Source organism: Eptatretus burgeri, chromosome 1 (genome assembly GCF_056783735.1).
Source record: "Eptatretus burgeri isolate ZD-2024b chromosome 1, Ebu_testis_v1, whole genome shotgun sequence".
In the NCBI taxonomy this organism is placed as follows: Eukaryota; Metazoa; Chordata; class Myxini; order Myxiniformes; family Myxinidae; genus Eptatretus; species Eptatretus burgeri.
Genome location: NC_140961.1, coordinates 30,042,179 through 30,062,178, shown reverse-complemented (window position 1 = coordinate 30,062,178; position 20,000 = coordinate 30,042,179). Strand labels below are relative to the sequence as shown.

Below are 20,000 nucleotides of genomic sequence, written 5' to 3'. Positions count from 1 at the left end.
GAGTAAAATGGACATTTTTGTTTTATTCTATAAACTACTGACATTTCTCCCAAATTCCAAATAAAAATATTGTCATTTAGAGCATTTATTTGCAGAAAATGACAACTGGTCAAAATAACAACAAAGATTCAGTGTTTTCAGACCTCAAATTATATAAACAAAACAAGTTCATATTCATTTTTAAACAACACAATACTAATGCTTTAACTTAAGGCCCGGTCACACCTTGACGTTTTGGCCAGCGATGGCAACGTATTAAAATGTATGTAAAACGCTGGCTTACGTTGAACTTTTGATGTTTTTTTTTTAAAGATTCGGACGTATTCATAGCGACTTGGTCTCATGTATAACGCATTGGTAACGGACACAGAACGTTTCGTTGTGTTATAGATAACTTATACCAACGAATGCTGAACCTGTTGTCGGCCTACACAACCGATGCCCAACGATAGTCTAACTTAGGCATAGCGCGTTGCACGCATTGCCGACGATGTCGTGACGTAGCCTATTAAAAGGCTGACGCACAACGATTCGAATCATAACTGCCGTAGAAATGGAAGTGTCAACATCACGGTCACACCTTGGCGATCTTGCCAGCGTATGCCGACCTAAGAAAAATGTGTCTAAAACGTTGGGGCACGTCAAATACGGTATGAGTAAGTTTGGTATACGTGAGTACAACGCTAAAGTACGCTATCATATGTCGTCGTAAGTAGAGTACGTCAAGAAATTTTAAACATGTTCAAAATTTTACGACGTACTCGGCGTATGACACACGTTCCGCATGCGATGGGGATAAGTTTTACACACGATATGTGGACGCTTACACACGTCCACAAAGGCTACTTATAAGTCGAAACACGTCGCGGTAATGTCTTTTTTACGCGAAACTTATTTCTAACTTATGTTTGACGTGCTTTGAACCAATTCTTTACGTAGTCCCAACACACATCGACGTATGTAGACGTATTCCAATGACGTCTTCCGGTCGACAAAAAAAAAAATGAACATGTTTCTAGCTTACAACTGCCATATAAAGACGTGTTCCCAGCGGTTTTGGGAATTGGTATATAAAAATGCTGCTCATAAAAGGGGAACCCAACAGTGTTTTCGAGTCCTTTTTGAGTCGATGTCCATGTCGGCAGTAACAGTATCAGTATTAGTATTAGTATTAGTATTAGTAGTAGTTTGTTCATGTTGGCAGTAGTAGGTGAATGTGAGGGGGAGGGTGTGGGTTATGATGGATCGTCCTTGCGTTTAACGATTTCGCGATTTAAATGATAAACTCAACGATTTAAATGGCTGCATCTCCACTATTGAAAGTAGACGCTTGCGCTCAACAATTGGATTTTTTTACACTCAACGACTTTTAAACGGTACGACTCAGCTATTTTCATTGTTTACAATGAACGATTTAAATTGCTGTCACTCGCCTTTGTTTTTTGACGCTGTGGTTTGGAAATTTGAAGCGTTTCTTCTGAACGTGTTAAAATGCTCAAACTCGACTATTTTAAATAGACGCTGCCGATGGACAATTGGAATCATAGCCAAGCTAGACATCGAAGTGTGAACATCCTCGTCATGCCCAAGAAAAGTTTGAAGAATGCTGCAAATAAGTGTCCTGGCCGTGGCCGTGGACGCTGACGCAAGGACGATCCATTATACCGTCGTCTTTCAGCCTATGAGTAACTTAAAAGTAACGTCTGTCGATGTGTGGCAACAATCGCGTAACGTGCCAACAACACGTTAATCATAGGTTAGAAATAAGTTTCGGGTACGCTAAACATTACCTCGGCGTGTCTCAACTTATGATTAACTTACAAGTAGCATGTGTTGACGTCTGTCAACGATCGCAGACCGTGCATACAACTTGTGGCCAGCGTAGCGGAACGTGTGAGTCATACGCCGGCATACGTCGTGAAATTTCAAGCATGAAAAAATTTGAGGACAACCAAAAAGTACAACGTTTAAAGCCAACGTACAACGACGTATGGCAGTGTTTTCAGCGTGCTCTTAATGTTATCAAAACTTACCCATAACGTATTCAACGTGTGCCAGCGTTTTAGAAAAAAAATTCAAAAATCGGCATACGTTGGCTAAAACGTCAAGGTGTGACCGGGCCTTTAGAAAGAGTTCAGAAATCAATATTTTGTGGAATAACCATGATTTTCAATCACAGCTTTCATGTGTCTTGGCATGCTCTCCACCAGTCTTTCACATTGCTGTTGGGTGACTTGATGCCACTCCTGGCGCAAAAATTCAAGCAGCTCGGCTTTATTTGATGGCTTGTGACCATCCATCTTCCTCTTGATCACATTCCAGAAGTTTTCAATGGGGTCCAGGTCTGGAGATTCGGCTGGCCATGACAGGGTCTTAATCTCTTGTCCTCCATCCACACCTTGATTGACCTGGCTGTGTGGCATGGAGCATTGCCCTGCTGCAAAAACCATTCCTCAGAGTTGGGGAACATTGTCAGAGCAGAAGGAAGCAAGTGTTCTTCCAGGACAACCTTTTACGTGGCTTGATTCATGAGTCCTTCACAAAGACAAATCTGCCTGATTCCAGCCTTGCTGAAGCACCCCCAGATAATCACTGATCCTCCACCAAATTTCACAGTGGGTGCGAGACACTGTGGCTTGTAGGCCTCTCCAGGTCTCCGTCTAACCCTTAGGGGACCAGGTATTGGGCAAAGCTGAAAATTGGACTCATCAGAGAAGATGACCTTACTCCAGTCCTCTACGGTCCAATCCTTGTGGTCTTTTGCAAACCTCAGCCTGGCTCTTCTTTGCTTCTCATTGATGAAGGGCTTTTTCTAGCTTTGCACGACTTCAGCCCTGCACCTCGGAGCCTGTTTCGAACCGTCCTCGCCGTGCACTTCACCCCAGCTGCCGTTTGCCATTCTTTTTGTAGGTCACTTGATGTCATACGATGGTTGTTGAGTGACATTCGAATGAGTTGGCGGTCATCCCGGTCAGTGTAAAGACGTTTTCGCCCTCTGACAGTCTATAGCTTTGTTGTCCCCAATGTCTGCTACTTGACCTTGTTCTTATGAACCGCCGTCTTTGAAATTTTAAGGATGGAAGCAACGTGACGCTCACTGTATCCCTCTGCCAGTAAAGCCAGAATTGAACCCTTCTTTTCCTCACTCAAAACTTTTCTTTTCAACTCTTTTGGCATGATCAATAGTTAATTTTTTTGATTACAATTACTTTTGAGGTACAACTAGCACTGTTTTTGCCATCCAGCTTGTCCTATTGCAAGAGGTTAGTGATGACCACAGCAGTGGTTTTTATACTTTTCCTTATTAAACAAGATTTGGTTCAGGTGATCACTGAATCAGTACCTCATTAACTGGAATGAGGTGTGCCTGTGTTGGAATTCAATAGACACTGGAATGGAATGGCTGTCATACATGTGGAGATGCTGATTTAATTTTTTTTTGGAGTGGTCTCTTATTTTTTTCTCGAGCTGTACATATATATATATATATATATATATATATATATATATATATATATATATATATATATATATACATATACATATATATATATACATATATATATATATATACATATATATATATATATATACACACATATACATATATATATATATATATATATATATATATATATATATATATATATATATCCTCTGGAGTGCCCTTTACTCTTTACTTTTCCACGTGCCCTTTACTGTAAGAATGGGTCCTTGTGAAGGCCAGCAGGCATTGAGCTCGAACACCCATCTGTGAAAACCGCTGAAAGCCAACACCAAATGGTAATGACTTACAGTACACATACGGCGCACTCTTTTCAACCCATTTCTGAGTCGAATAATTGTGTCTATCTTCTTCGTCAATCCAAATTTCCATCTAATAATTATATTTCTCCTCTTTTTATAATTATATAAGTTATATAATAATAATTATATAAGTGCTTCAGATTAGTTGTATGCGGTTGTGCTTGGAAATGTTTACACCCAGGCTAGTTTTGCTTTCGATAACTAGCAAATGCAAGGCAGGTATTGGATCAGTCAAAGACATCATAAAGTTGAGTGAGTTTCATCAATGTGGCAATTTTTTTAAGTTTCCAACAGAGAAGATCTCTTCGCATATCCAGATGCAAAGAAACCCTGAATCTACAGTTTGGTGGTTCAGACAGTGGAAGCCAAAAATTGTTCTTAGGAGGAATCAAGTCATGCTCTGGAAAAGTTCATATAAAGGTGTGCCAATTTTAAAATAAATTAATGACACACATGCACATTATCTTATGTCTTTTCAATTTCAAGGTACACCAATTTTTTTTTTCTGTCCTGACAAGTTTTACCCTTTATATTGTATGTAGGGGAGCATGCACATGAGATTTTTTGAATGTGCATTCTTTTCTATCATCTGTTATTTTCCACAAGCCATGGCATGTCCCTTCTTTTCTATTGTTTGCCATTTTATACAAGCTATCCAATGTCCCTTATTTTCTGTACGTACATTGTCACATGGCAGATACCACAGAAATGGCCTTTTCTATGCCACTGATTTTTTTTTTTTTCACAAGAATGGAACAATTTATCTATAACATCGGGTATTCCATGTTTCAGTCAGTTTTCTTCTAGAATTCGAGGACCTGAAAAACCGATATTTTTTTTCAAAGTCCACTTTTACGGTGTCCCTAATTTTTGCTATGTCCCTAATTATGCATCTTTGGGAACTTTGAAGTCTCAACAAGTGTCCCTCTATTCATAATCAAAATTTCACGAACTTTCATGCAACATTCATAAGTTATGAGCACTCACGTTTTGACTATTTTTTTACGACCGGAGTCAAAATTTTTCTTTATCCAAGTTTATGAGGTTCATCCCATGAGCAAAAACTATCAATAAAGCAATCACTGGCACTTTGATGAAATTTATTTTGAAAGCTCGTAGATGTATTGAGCAATGTATATTCCAAGCTTCAGTTAATTTCAATGTATAGCCTTTGAGATATGAGCACCAACACATTTTGGGCTAAGGGACAGACTGACAGACACTAATGTTAATTTAAAGGGTTTTTGTTAAAAACTCAAGAATGTGGAAATGGATGTTGCTGACATTTGGAAGGATTTACACGACGTGTGGAACGATTATTTACATTTACATGTGGAACGACGTACAAAGGATTTACTTCTGAAACTTGGAACCAATTTCATCCAGTAGAAGCTGAGAAATGAATTTTCAGTCCCTGTGTTAAAGTTGCATGCAGAGAAACCATTCCACATAAAAGGAGGGGTGCTTCACACCTCCCTTGATGTGCAGCTTCATGTTTATCATACTCGTGCCATAATTTTCAAGTTTAAATATGTGAGAAGTGTTTGTGCACGCACATGCAATCACTTGTTTTCTCAGTGATAGTTATTCACTTCTAGAAAACTATGCTGATGAAATGCAAGCAATGTGACAAAGCTGTAATGCAACATTATCGCAATGGATCTACCGCAAAATATGCCAAAGCTGTGATGCAAAGAAGCTGCAATGTTAAAAACAAATCCTGCCTTGAAAACATTCTTTTTTTCACTTTCATGAGATGTAATGAAGCTGCACCTCTTGAAGGAATTTGTTTTGACATTTAGTTCACCACTTATTGTCATATTAATACTTTTCCATTGTTGTTCCTCTCAAGACCCAAAGAACTCGTTGTGCAGTTATTCCTCCCCACCCTCAGCACCCTGAACACCCTTCAGTTGTCTGTGAACCAAATTCATTTGGTTGTGTCATTCCTTCATCAGCAGACCAGTGATCTTCACTATTTTTAGAAGGGAGCCACTTTTGCCAATTAAAGGCACCAGCATGAGAGTCGCCACACTGCCGACCAGACTTCGTAATGACTGCTATTAGGCCCCACTTCCATGTACTCTTCTTCATTTGAAACCAGTGGGTCAATTTAATCGCTTGTATGGTGGATAATGATGGGGTGTTCTCACATTTGTGTGTTATCAGTCACACTTTAGGCCGCCAGTGGCTCGCAGGCCGTGCAATGAAGAACAGAGTTAGACTCCTGAATAGAAAAATCAGCAACACCTGCACAATTGTACTTATCAGAGAACAAAGCATTTTTTTGCAAATTGTACATGTTAATTTAACTTTATCTAATACGTAAAGCTGAGTTTGTCTCTGTGGGTGGATCACAAGCGCCGCACATTCTACAGGCCACACCTTCGCCTTTTAGTGGGGCAGATAACAGCAATTTTTGAGAGGAATCATGCAAATGATGATACAAGCATCAAATGTGGCACATTTGTTCTCCAGGGAATTCTAATCAAATCTGCCTAATTGGCCCTTTGAAAATCCAAATTTTGAAAAATTTGAAGAAAAAAAAAAAACTTAAAAAGTCAAGATCACGAATCAATGTTGGATGCTGGCTGAGATTGGTGAATGTTTCAGAAACATCATCAAAGACGTTCCAAGTCTGCCATGCCATTTTCTTCCTTTTACCACGGAAGGCAGACACGACGTCACATCCAGTGAACGCATGGAAGTATGGGATCCCTCTAGCTTTCTCAGGCCCCATTCCAGAAACTACCTCATGGACTGGAATCCATCGTGCCTTGGCTCCTTGGCCGAAGGCAATCCACATGTTCTCAAGACCTATTTCCTGTAAGGATGGCAATACAGATATTGCTATGACTAGTACGTCCATGTCATTAACCTTAATGATAATGGACTTGCTGCCATCCGTCGTTGCATCCCTGGCATGTACAAATATTTGAGTGTCAACTTCTTCATGACAACATGGAGACACAGCATCCAGTGACTTCCTTGTGTTGCTAATGGCATCTTCTCCTTTTGTGACAATGATTGTGTTTGTCATCTGTGCTTCACACAAGGAAGTGAAACAGCTCCGTCTTGTTGCTGTCGTCTCGAAGAAAGCTTCTCCAGTTACTTGGGGTCTAACTGGTTGCTGTCACTCTTCTTCTGATTCCTTGCCCCTTTTCGACCTTGCCTCGGACTTCAGACTTGACTTCTTGTACACATCAAACACTGCGTCCACCCTCTTGTACCTGGCACCATAGGATTCCACCTTTGGGATGATGTCTTCTTTAGCATAGTCATCAAATATCTTTGACGTGCATGGAGGTAGGGCATTGATGAGTGCTGAGCCATCAATGATGATTGCATCTCCCCTTGGTTCTCTGTCTGGGATGTTTACTTGCGCTTCAAGAATTGCAGCCAGCTGTGACTTCCAATTTTTTTGAAGTTAATTTTTTTTCTTCAAATTTTTGATTTTCAAATGGCCAATCAGGCAGATTTGATTAGAAAGCCCTGCAGAACAGAAATGCCAAATTTGATGCTTGTATCATAATTTGCACCATTTTTCTCCTATCTACTACACTATTTTCATAATGGAACTTTCTCATAATGCAGAGGAAAGAAAATTGTGGACTCTCGTTAAAGAAAAAAAAATGGTTTTTTGCCTGAGTCTTCAATACTTACAAACAAACTGATGGACATGCAATACACATGTGTGAAATAAAGTAACATTAACATGGGCTTGGTCATGAAATACCTGTGTCCTGAATTAATTAAGAGGCAGGGGTAGGGGAGATAGAAAGAGGGAAAGAGGTGGGGGTGAGAGAGAGAGACAGACAGAGACAGACAGAGACAGACTTTGACTTTTCTTCTCCTTTCTTGCAAGGAAGTTCGTACAGGCATCAAAATAAACCACCAGGAAAGGTTGGGGTAATAAAGAAGTAATATTTAAATTTATAAATTGATTGTCAGAGCACCACCAACCCTGCTCCAGAAAGATTGCTTCGCACACCACCGGTTTTTAAATAAAACAGGATCTTGAATTTCAAACTCAAAAATAACATGCGATGTCACCAATGCTTTAAAAATAGTTAAAACGTCATCAGCTAAAACATCAGTGCTCTGCAGTTTTCGTTTCCTCGATAAATACATGGCTAGTTTTGCCTCAGAACACAAAAAGTTTGCTAAAAGACATTCATTTTTACATTGATACAAGACATTGAAACCCAATATAAAAACACAATGTGTAAAAGTCAAACCGAGCCCCCGGATCACACGTGACATGATTCCAAAAAGCGAGGCCAACCTTGAACATTCAATGAAAATGTGAAAAATGGTCTCTGGGGGTGTCGCAAAAGGGGCACAATTCTGAGTTTTCAGGACATATGCGGTGGGACAGGATGTTACAAAGCAGGATGTTGTGCGCTAGCCGCCATTGTAGATTGCCTGAGCGCTTGACAATCGGTTCTTTATACATCACCTGCCATTTAATTGTTGTGGAAACGTTAGCTTGAAGCAGCACTCGCCAATGAGCTTGTGGCTCTGTAGGTTTGCCAGGAAAAAGGGTGAGAACAGATAGATTGTACACTGAGGATTTCTCCATCTGGTTAAAAAAAACCTAAAACTTTGAAATAAAATTAAAAGATTTGGAAAAGGACATTGGGATAAATTGAGGGCATCTTCTATGTCTGGGTCCCATTTTAACCCGGTTTGCTTAAAAGTCCGTAAAATCACAGAGAAAATTCTGCCAATAACTCTGATGGACCTCACACTGGTGGCCACGGCACTGTCAGCAGCTGGCTTCCATATATGTACAAGGATCTATGTACAAGGGGGTTCCTGAGGTGTTTTACTCTGTAAACGCCGACATCAATAAACTTTTGCATAAAAGATCTGTCAGTACAGACCCCATCAAAAAAAGAATTTAAAAATATTGGTTCATTTAAAAACATCTGAAGGGAGTAAGCACTGGCATCACAGCGAAAAGAAACAGCCTGCCACGCTTCCAGCATGCTTCGGTAAAACAATGGAATCGATGTCATATCCATGCACTTCGTATCAAGAAGAAAAAGCTCGTCACCATAGCCTACTTTCCCAACTTGCTTAAGCAAGCAATGGGCAAAGGCTTTCCATGGGACGTCGGAGTATAGAAGCCTTCGTACTGAGAGGAGGCGAAAAGCCATCACTTTACTCGTCACATCTATTAGCCCCTGTCCACCTTCTGCAGTCGGCAGGCTTAGTATTCCTGGCCGGAGCCAGTGCTCCCCCCCCCCCCCAGAAAAAATCTACAAAATAGCTTTGAAGTTTTTTAAGGATAAAACTGGGGCCTGGTAGTGCCTTGAAGACATGCCATAGCATTGATGCCGCAAGATTATTAATGACCAGAGTACGACTCCGTTAAGAAAGTTGCCTCAATAATCCCCTCCATTTTATCAACCGCTGCTCAGTTTTGGTAATCAGCGATTCCCAGTTTTTTGAAATAAAATCTTGAGTTCCAAGAAAGACACTGAGGTAGTGTATTCCTTCATTGGTCCATTCAAGCTGCCATGGTAGGGTTGTAGGGGGATTTTCATTCTATGGACCTAAGTAAAAAGCTTTGCTCTTTTCCAAATTAACTTTAGTCGAGCTTGCCAAGCTAAATTCCTTGACAGACTCAACCAAAGCACGAACATCGTCATCGGAGTGCACAATTGCGCAGAGATCATCCGCATAAGCAATGGTCTGTACGGGATTTTCTAACGGCAGAAGATTAAACCCTTGTAGCCGTGTACGTAAACGATGTAGTAAAGGTTCAATTGATAGGGAGTATAGAAGGCCAGACAAGGGACACTCTTGACGAATACCCCTAATAACAGGGAAAGGCTGACTTAAGATGTTATTTACTTTGAGCAAGCTAAAAATATTATTATACAATAGTTTAATATAACAAATAAAATTTTCCTTAAAACCAAACCCCCATAAAACTGCAATGAGATAAGAATGATCAATCGTGTCGAAAGCTTTTTCTTGGTCTAAAGACACTAGACCAACATTTCTATGTTCAGCAATACAAATATCGATCATGTCACGTACAAGAAAAATGCTATCGTGTATTGTCCTTTTCGGGATGCAATAAGATTGATCGGGGTGTACAATCTCCCCAATCAGAGGTTTGAGGCGGTTGGCAATAACTTTTGAGAAAATCTTGTAGTCCGTGCAGAGGAGCGAAATGGGACGCCAATTTTTAAGTTGCTGGAGGTCTCCTTTCTTTGGTATGAGAGCAAGTATAGCCCTGTGACAGCTGAGTGGTAGCAAGCCTGATTGTAGGCTATCAATTAAGAGGTCAAGCAACTCGGGTCCCAACAAATCCCAGAAGGCTTTGTGGAACTCTGCAGAGATTCCATCAAGTCCAGAAGCTTTACCTGTGGGCAAAGTTTGCAAAGCAGTAAAAAGTTCGTCAATAGTCACTTCCTTGTCAAGTTGTTGACATGCAGATTCGGACAAGGTGGACATAGAAGTGGTTAAGGAACTAATCATGTCTTCTTTCATGTTTCTGGCATAATATAAGTCAGAGAAGTATTGTTTTGTCAAGCTTCTAAAGTCTTTTGGATCGTGTGTTGTTCGGCCTCCTGGTGCCTGCAGCGAAGTAATTTGCTGGTTTCTCTTTTTTCGTGCTTCCAAAGCAAAGAAAAATTTGGAAGGAGTATCAATAGAGCTGTCGTTCTCTATTCGCAGCCTAATTAGAGCCCCTCTGGCTTATTTTGCACAGAGTTGAGCAAGGAGGGCTTTCTTCGTTGCTAGTCGAGAAACAGTCGTTTCAGCACTGGGAGTTGGAAGGCTCGACTGGAGAGACAATATTTATTTGGCAATTAGAGATTGCAGCGTGGATTCATTCTTTGTACAAAAGAAGCTATATTGCTGACAAAAGGTTCTAATATGGGTCTTCGTATTGTCCCACCATTGCGTGAGGCAGGACTAGGAAGGATTCCGTAGTAGTAAAACTTCCCAAAAGGTTCGAAAGGCTACAGAAAAAGCATCATCTTGCAGAAGACTCACATTGAAGGTCCAATGGGCGGTGCCACAGTTTTGAGCCAGGGAAAGTATCTGAAGAACAACCATGTGATGGTCCGAAAAACCACTTGGGGTGGTGTCAACATGGTCTGTGACATTTAAAGAGTCATTATTGATGTAAAATCTGTCTCGCCTTGCAAGAGATAGCCGGCCATTTGCACATAGGCACCACATGTATTGCCGTGCAGATGGGTTCTGGAGTCTCCATACATCCATAAGGGAGAATTTAGACAATGTTCTCTTTAAGGGTGTTGTACTTGATGGGTGGGGCTCTTCTCCATTACGATCAAGGGTGAGATACAATGTGCAATTAAAGTCCCCATACAAATACACAAGACCATCAAAATCAAGGTGTGTGAGGAACATTTCTAACTGTGTGAAAAATTAGATTCTTTCCATTCTCGTACTAGGTGAATATGTCGAGATCAGGGTCTGCATTCAAGCAATGACTACACCAATCGTCGTAGAGAAGAGCGTTTAATGCGCATCAAAAGTGTACACGAGAGTAGAAAGGCACAGAATACCTACAGTATACCAGCTCAGTCAAAACTCTGGCCCGCAAGCAGTTTGGTTTACTTTATATATACTTTTCCTGCTCATCTGGTTTCTTTGAAAGTAACAACACCCCAGCAAATATTCTCTCCTAGCCTGACAAAGCATTTATCTTTTCACAAGCAAGAAGATCTGTCATTGATCAGGCAGATCTTTATCACAATATATATTATCGTCTCATTCTGCTACAAGATGTTCCCCTTTGAACTATACCAAGACAGTGCTGATTTATAATTGGGCTTCTCTGAGCCCAAGGCTCAAAGAATGTTGTTACAAGGGCCAACAAGAAAGCCAGATGTTCAGCTGCACGACAAAGAGACAGAGACAGAGACAGAGACAGAGACAGAGACAGAGACAGAGACAGAGACAGAGACAGAGACAGAGACAGAGACAGAGACAGAGACAGAGGAGACAGAGACAGAGACAGAGAGAGAGACAGACAGACAGAGAGAGACAGACAGAGAGACAGACAGACAAACAGACAGACAGACAGAGAGAGATATATAGCCGACTGGCTTTGATTACCAACAGTCAAAAATGGTAGCTTACTGAGAGCATCTTAAATGCTTTGGCTTCCTCAATTAAATGCTACATTCAATTTTAAGAAAAGGTAATCCTGTTAAAATGGCTGCTTTCATCTTGGGAGCTGTTCAACAGCTCCACATTTGCCCCTCTGTTACTTAGAAACATAGTGGAAAAGGAACACCACAATTATAATATTTTTTAGAGATGGGATCTTGATGGAGCGGCAAGGTGGTAAAAGGGAGTCTCGTCCAGAAGTGGCCCACTCTTATGAGTAGCTCCAAGTGGGTCATTACGTCACGAAAGCACCGCCCGCACTTTCTTGCTTCATAGAAAAGCCCCCCCTCCACCATCCCGACCGGCCCATCAATACCCCACCCCTCTATAGAATAGTGGATACATTTCAACAATTATAACTTGAATATAGGTCATGAGGAAGCAAAAATTACCTTTCAAAAACAACTTACACAAAATTATTTCACACACACAAAAAGATACATATATTTTCAACTAACTATGGTTCTTTATGAACAAGAATATAATTTTTATAAACAAGTCAGAATTAGCAAACAAGAATATAATTTTTATAAACAACAAGTAAGAATCTATATATTGTGTTCTTTATGAACCAACAAAAAGAATATCAGCAAACAAGAATATAATTTTTATAAACAACAAGTAAGAGTGCAAGCCAGAGTTTTATAAATAAACTTGGTTTATTTTATAAATAAACAGTTTTATAAACTGCAAGCCAGAGTGAAAGAAAATTTTTAAAGAAAAGTCCCAACATTTTCCAACAAGGCAATGTTCAGATAACATTTCTTTCCATCTTCGTCATCGGTGTGAGCAAGTCGAGACACTCATCCAATGTGAGTGTAAGCAGTGGGTCAACAGTCCCATTAAGTTCACAGTACTTTTCAGGGTCTATGGGTTGGGGAGGAAAACCAGAGTGAATTATCGGGGAGGGGAGAGACGGCGGAGGTGTTGGCAACGGTTTGACCACAGCAACCACAGCAGGCTTCCCCAGGACCATCTCCGGTTTTGTTGTTTTCTTTGCTGTAGAAGAACAATGTCTCACGCACTCCCTGATTAGATTTTTAATACAAGTGATGACAACAATCACTGCTATGAAGATCATGAGCCCTATAAACAACCAATGGATTATCCAGGCTCCCCAACTCCCCAATATTCCCTTCAACCAAGATCCCATTGACCATCCCTTGTTAAAATCATGATATTTTGCACCTTCAGCTTTAATTTTTTCAGCCAAATTATCAATTTCTTCTGAATTATCTGGAATGTATGTGCAGCATTCCACACCTATAACCGCACACGTCCCTCCTTTTTCTGCTAAAAGCATATCCAGAGCAATGCGGTTTTGCATCTCGGTTGTCCGTATAGCTACCAGCTCGGCACTCGTTTTGTGAAATCCTTCGCTGGTGGTATTAGCAAGCTTTTCCAAAGATGCTGCCAAATTGATAATTTCCCTTGCACTTTTGCCTGCTCCATAAAAGGGGAATGCAATCATGAAAAACCTCTCAACTTCTGAAATGGCTCTTTTCGATCTGACCTGTGGTACAAAGGGTGATTGGTCAGTGATTCGAATCCTGGGTAGTATAAATCCCAAAAAACATGATCCCCTCCATCCCACTGGTAGCCATGAGTATGCCTTATACCCACACACAAAATATGTACCATTTAGGGGTGCCTGAGGTTCAAGCAGGTTATTTACTTCGATTTTTACAGGTATGGTTGTTCCATTAATTCGCCCTTTTATGGTCACCATTTCATCCCCATGTCTAGCATAGTACTGGCATGTTGATTCTCCTAAATGGGGTCCCCCCCCCCTTGTCCTCTAACTTGACAAATCAATCCAATTTGTTTGTGCATGAGCTGAAAATGTGGGGGGTACTTTTCTAATCCCTCCCCCTTCTTCAATCCATCATAATTCGTTACTTTTATTGCTCTTGCCGGGCCCTGTCCCACAGCCTTTTGCTTAATAGTTCTGTACTTAGGGTAATACCAATGCTCATAGTTCGTGCAATTATAACCCCCCTTCTCCCAATTACTTTTTATTTCTATTATTCTACCTTCCACTGATGCCTTCTCTACTTTAGTTAAAACTGGTCCATCTTGTCTACGGACTATGTACCCACACATGTTCTCCCCCTGGAGTGGAACTGCAAACAAGGGTAATCCGTGTTTTGAGGAATGTGGAAGGTGTGAACACACCCAACACTCCCTTTTGTTCATTGTCCTAGCATACTGTAGAGATAATGCCAGGTAAGTGTTCAGTGGATGATCAGTCAATTCTTTATGTAGGATTAGTTCTCGTCTCTTTCTTTTACCCATAGTTCTCTCATCATCAGTTTTTCCTTCATTATAACGCATGCAGCTCGTATTGTAAAATGCCCACGTGCATCCAAGTGCACAAAAAAATACAGTCATGGTAAGATAGGTGTTGTTCATGTTGTCCCTGTCTCTGCTGGTATAGCCAGTTTACAATGTGTGGCATGTATCCAAGCCGTCTTACCCTCGCACTTTACCGCAGTCGGAGTCGTCAGCAGTACCTGAAATGGTCCTTTCCACCGAGGTTACAAGGCTGTTTTCCTCGTGAAGTGTTTTATCAGAACGTAGTCTCCCGGCTGGAAGGCGTGGTACGGCTCTTCCACTGGTTCGGGTAGGGCCTCTTTTACCCTTGTGTGTATCCCCCTTGCGATCCTGCAAAGCTGTTTACAAAATGTCAGCAAGTTCTCGTCCATCATTGTAATATCCAACTTATTCATGTTTGTGGGGGCGGTGAATGGCAGCCGCATTGGCCTTCCCATTAGTATTTCATGGGGGGATAACCCTGTTTTCCGGTTTACTGTCGATTGCATGCTCATTAGTGCCAAGGGTAATGCCTCTGGCCATTTTAACCCCGTCTCCGTTGTTATTTTAGCCAATTTGTTCTTCAGTATTCCGTTTTGCCGTTCCACAGCACCTGCTGACTCTGGGTGATAAACACAATGAAATGTTTGTTTAATTCCCAGTGCTTTACACGCTGCCCCCGTGTTATTTCCCCCGTAAAATGTCCTCCTTGATCGTGAGACACTTTATGAGGAATGCCAAATCGGCAGAAAAAACTTTTTAACAGGTGTTTTACCACGGTAGCGGCATCAGCCTTTGCACATGGGTACGCCTCTACCCACTTAGTAAAAATGTCTACCACTACCAAAACATTGCTGAACCCGCCTGATGGAGGCATTTTTATAAAGTCTATTTGTAGGTACGTGAATGATCCCCAAGGGGCTGGGTGAGCTCCCAGCACTCTTGTTTTTCCCTCCTTCTGCTGGTTGTGTTTTTGACATATTTGGCAATTCTTACACACCCCTTCTACTACTCCCCCAATTCCTGGTGCATACCAGGATTCTTGCACCTGTCTCACAGTCCCCCTCTTGCACACATGTCCATTTAAATGGGCCATGCGTGCAAGCCACGGTAGGATTTCAGTAGGTGCTATGACCTTTCCCCTATTCGACCATAGTCCGTCTGCATCCATTGTCCCTCCTGCAGCTTTCCATTTGTCACGATCATCCAGCGATGCTGCAGCTTGAATTGAAATAATATCTGACAAGCTATACTGATGCAGCTTAATTTGTTCCTTCGGTAGTCGTGCTGGCATTATCAAAGGAATAGGCAGACTAGCCGCCTCTTTTGCAGTTTTATCCGCCTTGTCATTTCCTTTGTCGATATCCGTAGTGAGTTTCTGATGTGCGCGGCATTTAATTACCGCGACGTCTGCTGGTGCTGAGATACTTTTTAACAGCTCAGAAACTAAATCACCATTTTTGATTGGTGTTCCTGCAGAGGTGAGAAACCCTCGCATTTTCCATATCACACCTTTGTCATGTACCACACCAAAAGCATAGTTAGAGTCAGTGTATATATTTACCGCGATGTTAGCAGAACCATCGATGAACAAGGTGAGGTCCGGGTGTTCCAAGGGTTGATCCTTGAGATCCGGGCGCACGGTGGATACTTCTTGTATTGCCTCTGTGCAGTCGTGAGCATCACCATCGTCTTTCGTTGGCAGCAAGGAAGCAGGATTAAGAACATTACATCTCTCAATCTGCAAATTTGGCTGGTGTAGGAGAGTCGTCTCATACTGCATCAGGCGTGTGTTGGTTAAATGTTGTGTTTGCTTTTTGGTTAATAAAGCCGCGACACAGTGGGGTACCCTTAGCGTGAGGGGGTGACCCATCACGATTTCTGCCGTGCGCTTAACTGCGTAGCTCGCTGCGGCCACCGCTTGCAAACAAAGAGGCAACCCCCGTTCGACCGGGTCCAGCCTTCGGCTAAAATATGCAATTGGTCGCTGGCGGTCGCCGTGGGATTGTGTCAGCACAGCCTGCGCAAATCCTCTAGTTTCGTGAGAGTAAAGGAAGAATGGTTTCTCATAATCTGGCAGCCCCAACGCGGGAGCTGTCGAGAGTGCCGCTTTTAATTTGGTAAAATATTCCCCCATCTTCTCAGTCCACTCAATTACATTGGGCTGGTTTTTGCCCACCACAACATACAGTTCCTTTGTCAGAATTGCATAATCAACAATCCACTGACTACAGTAGGTTGCCATACCTAAGAATCACATCATCTCTTTCTTTGTGCGAGGGCATGGCACTTCTGAAATTGAAGTTATTCTCCCCTTATCCAATTCCCTCTTTCCTTGCGAAATGTGGTGTCCCAAATACTTAACCCTTTCCTTGACTAATTGCAACTTCTCTTTATTCACCTTGTGGCCTTTTCTTGCCAATGCCTGGAGCAGCTGCAGCGTATCTGTTTCACACGCTGCTTTGTTTGGGGAGCAAATGAGCAAATCATCCACATATTGTAGCAGCACTGATTTACCCTTGAAGACAACATCTTCTAAGTCCTTATGTAAGGTACGCGAAAATAATGTTGGACTATCCGCGAACCCCTGAGGCAAAACAGTCCATGTGTATTGACGGCCTTTATACTTGAAGGCAAATAAAAACTGGGATTTTTTATCAATGGGTACGGAAAAATATGCCGAACATAAATCGATTACAGTAAAATGGGTGGAACTTGCAGGTATAGACGTCATCACCCCTTCTGCGCTCGGTACCACAGGGTGGATACTTTGAATCACCTCATTTACTTCCCGTAAATCCTGAACAAATCTCCACTTATCTTTCTGTGGCTTTTTCACTGGCAGTATAGGCGTGTTGCATGGGCTTGAAGTTTCTACAATTATCCCTTGCTCCTTCAAAGATTCAATTACTGGTGCTATCCCGGCCTCCGCCTCCTTTCGCAGGGAGTATTGGCGCACATTTGGCCAAGGCATTCCCGGTTTGAGTTTAACCACGAGGGGCGTTGCCCCAATGATATGGCCCACATCATTGTCATGTCGGGTCCACAATTCTTGTGGAACTCTTTCTATCAAATCTTCTGCGTTTTCTCCTTCATTTACCGTTTTCATCACCCTCTCATGTTTAGGTGATAAATCAACCTCTTCAATTGTCCCCAATAACACCTGTTCCTCAAAATCACAAATCCACCCTTCATCGTTCGCTAGCTTGTGCACCTGCCAATGCAACATCATTGTTGTGCAGGTCGCTACTGCCCCCTGTAGGCGATAAACCATAAAGCCCAAATCCTTCGGGTGATAATCTTTTGCTGTGGTTATTGTCACATGCGAAGTTACTCCCGGCGGATACTTTGTCAAATGCCTTTGTTGTTCTGTGAGCTTTACCTCCATTGCAACACCTTCCTTACCAATCATCAAATGGCAAATCAAAAGATCATTGTAGGTTCCCAAATACGGAGCAATTTTCTCCGCAAATTCAGCATCATCTCCATTCGCATCATAATAGATTGTACAATGTGGAGGGTCATAGTAGATGTGTGTCATTACTTGTGCATTGTCTAGCCACATTTGCATTTCCTCACTTTCGGCTAAGACTTCCTTTAAACATATCAAAGCCTCACTAATCGGCTGTCTTTTCAGCCTCCACCAATAAACAACTGGGTGCGATGTCATTTAACAGCATCATTGCTGACTGTGCTTTATTCTGGGGAATATCCACAAAAACCCCTTTGTTCGTACATGCTATTTTACATCCCAACTTACACAACAAATCTCTACCTAACAAATTCACCGGTGTGGTGGTTGTGAGAAGAAATGCATGTTTTTCCTGTAAAGGTCCACATCTTACTGGTAATTGCGTTGTTGTCTTTAATGTTTGTATGCTACCACCCAACCCTACTACTTGGACTTCAGCATTGGATTTTTCAACATGTGGCAGCTGTTTGGCTGCTATAGTAGAGTAGGTGGCTCCCGTGTCAACTAAAAAAGATAGTGTCTTACCTGAAACATCCAAAGAGTAGGTCGGCTCCTCTTTTGGTGTTATTGTCAACATTGCCCCTTGTAACACGGGTCCATCCGCGGTGTGTCAATATGACTTACGATTTTGCGGTTGTCCCGATCCTCCCTCCTGTTGGATCTCCGGCCGTCCTCTTTGGGGGCAATGTCTTTTCCAATGTCCCAATTGCCCGCACTGGAAACATCCTTGTGATTGACTTGGTTGTTCCTGTTCTTGTGTTGCTGCCGTCCTCGAGCGGGTCTGTGGTGGCGTTCGCGTCCAACCTTTGTTTTTTCCACTCCATTTCTTGGGCCGTCCATCCTGTGCTGCTGGTGGGGGTCTTTGTGGACCTCTCATTCGTCGTCCCCATCTCCTGGCCGCTTCTTCTTCTTCCGAATCTGAATCATCTCCCTCCAGCCCCCACTTTCTCCAACCCTTATTCTTTCTTTGGTCTGCTACTTTGTCGAGCAACACCATCTGCAACACTTCGTCTTTCATTTTTGCCTTTGCGTTCTCCCGTTCTTCCGCTCGGTCCATACATTGATCAGCTGCTATACAAATCTCACTTGCTTTCTTGCCCTGCCAACCTAACAGTACATACTTCAATTGTTTTTTTAATTTGAGGCCTAAGTCCTTCCATTACGAAATTAGTGACCGTTCGCTCCGGTATGTCTGCTTCAACTTGAAACCCCCCATATTGTAAGAGTGTCAACATTAATCTATCCATAAACTCGAATGCCCGCTCCCCTTGACGTTGCTTTGTTTCATAGATTTTATCCCAATCTAATGCTGGTGGTCGTAAGGCCTTCTCAATCTCCTCATACAGGCGCCCTCGCTTATCTCGCCGATCTGCTTCGGTGCAAACTGCTGGTTCGTCTGCTGTCCACTCGGCAGCTTCTCGAGCTCTCTTCCACACATATGGAGACAACACTGCTTGACATAGCACTCCAATGTCACTGTGGGTGCATCGATGTGCTGCAACCCACTGCGTTATTAAATTCCTTACTGCTCCTGCATTTCCCCTCTGATCTAATACTCTCTCCTTCATTGATCTTAATTAAATTTCTTTAAATCGTCGGTACACTGACTGAGCCTGCACCCCTGGTCCCGCCAGAGTTATTTCCTGAACCGGGAAAGCAGAGGCTGTGGCCATCAGCCCCATACTTTCAAGGTTCGGATACAATCTTGGTGTGTTATTAACATATGCAGATGAATCACCTTCATTATTTACCTGAGCTTCCCGTCCTTGTACTTCAATCTCAGAGGCTTTTACCGAGGCAGGAACAATTCCAATCACTGGTGGTTGCATCTCTTTTACCTGTGTTTCTAGTTTTAATAGTTTCTGTTTCACCAAATTTCTAGCTACTTCACTTATTTGTAAGGCCTCCTCTTCCCACAATTTCCACGCTTCAAGATCTGGCTCTGGTTTTAATTTATCACTTGTCCGTTGTTCTAATCGACATGCCAAGTTATTGATAATTTCGGCTTTTAAAGAGCCCCATCTTGGGAATGGGCATTGGTCTTCCTTTGTCCATTTATGCCATAATGCCAATTGGGTACATGACATGACTCCATATTTCCCATACATCATTTCTGCCATGGTATTCGTGGGTGGGGCATTATTCAATTTCAGTTTTGATGTTTTATTTCCCATTTTCCTTGCTTATTTCTAGAGTGTTCTTGGACTGGTCGGTGTTTTGCCTGGGGTGGTCTCGGGTTGGGTTGAGT

General features: G+C 42.1%; 1 protein-coding gene and 1 long non-coding RNA gene across 6 annotated transcripts in view; one reads left to right on the top strand and one right to left on the bottom strand.

The window, feature by feature from the left end:
• LOC147034151 (CMP-N-acetylneuraminate-beta-galactosamide-alpha-2,3-sialyltransferase 2-like) overlaps positions 1-20,000 on the top strand; it is a 239,245-nt gene that overhangs the window by 73,802 nt on the left and 145,443 nt on the right. The window lies entirely within an intron of this gene.
• LOC147034154 (uncharacterized) overlaps positions 11,298-20,000 on the bottom strand; it is a 9,739-nt gene continuing 1,036 nt past the window's right edge. Inside the window, exon 2 of the long non-coding RNA XR_015057246.1 lies at positions 11,298-14,639. This is a non-coding gene — a long non-coding RNA (uncharacterized LOC147034154). The remainder of the gene's footprint in view (positions 14,640-20,000) is intronic.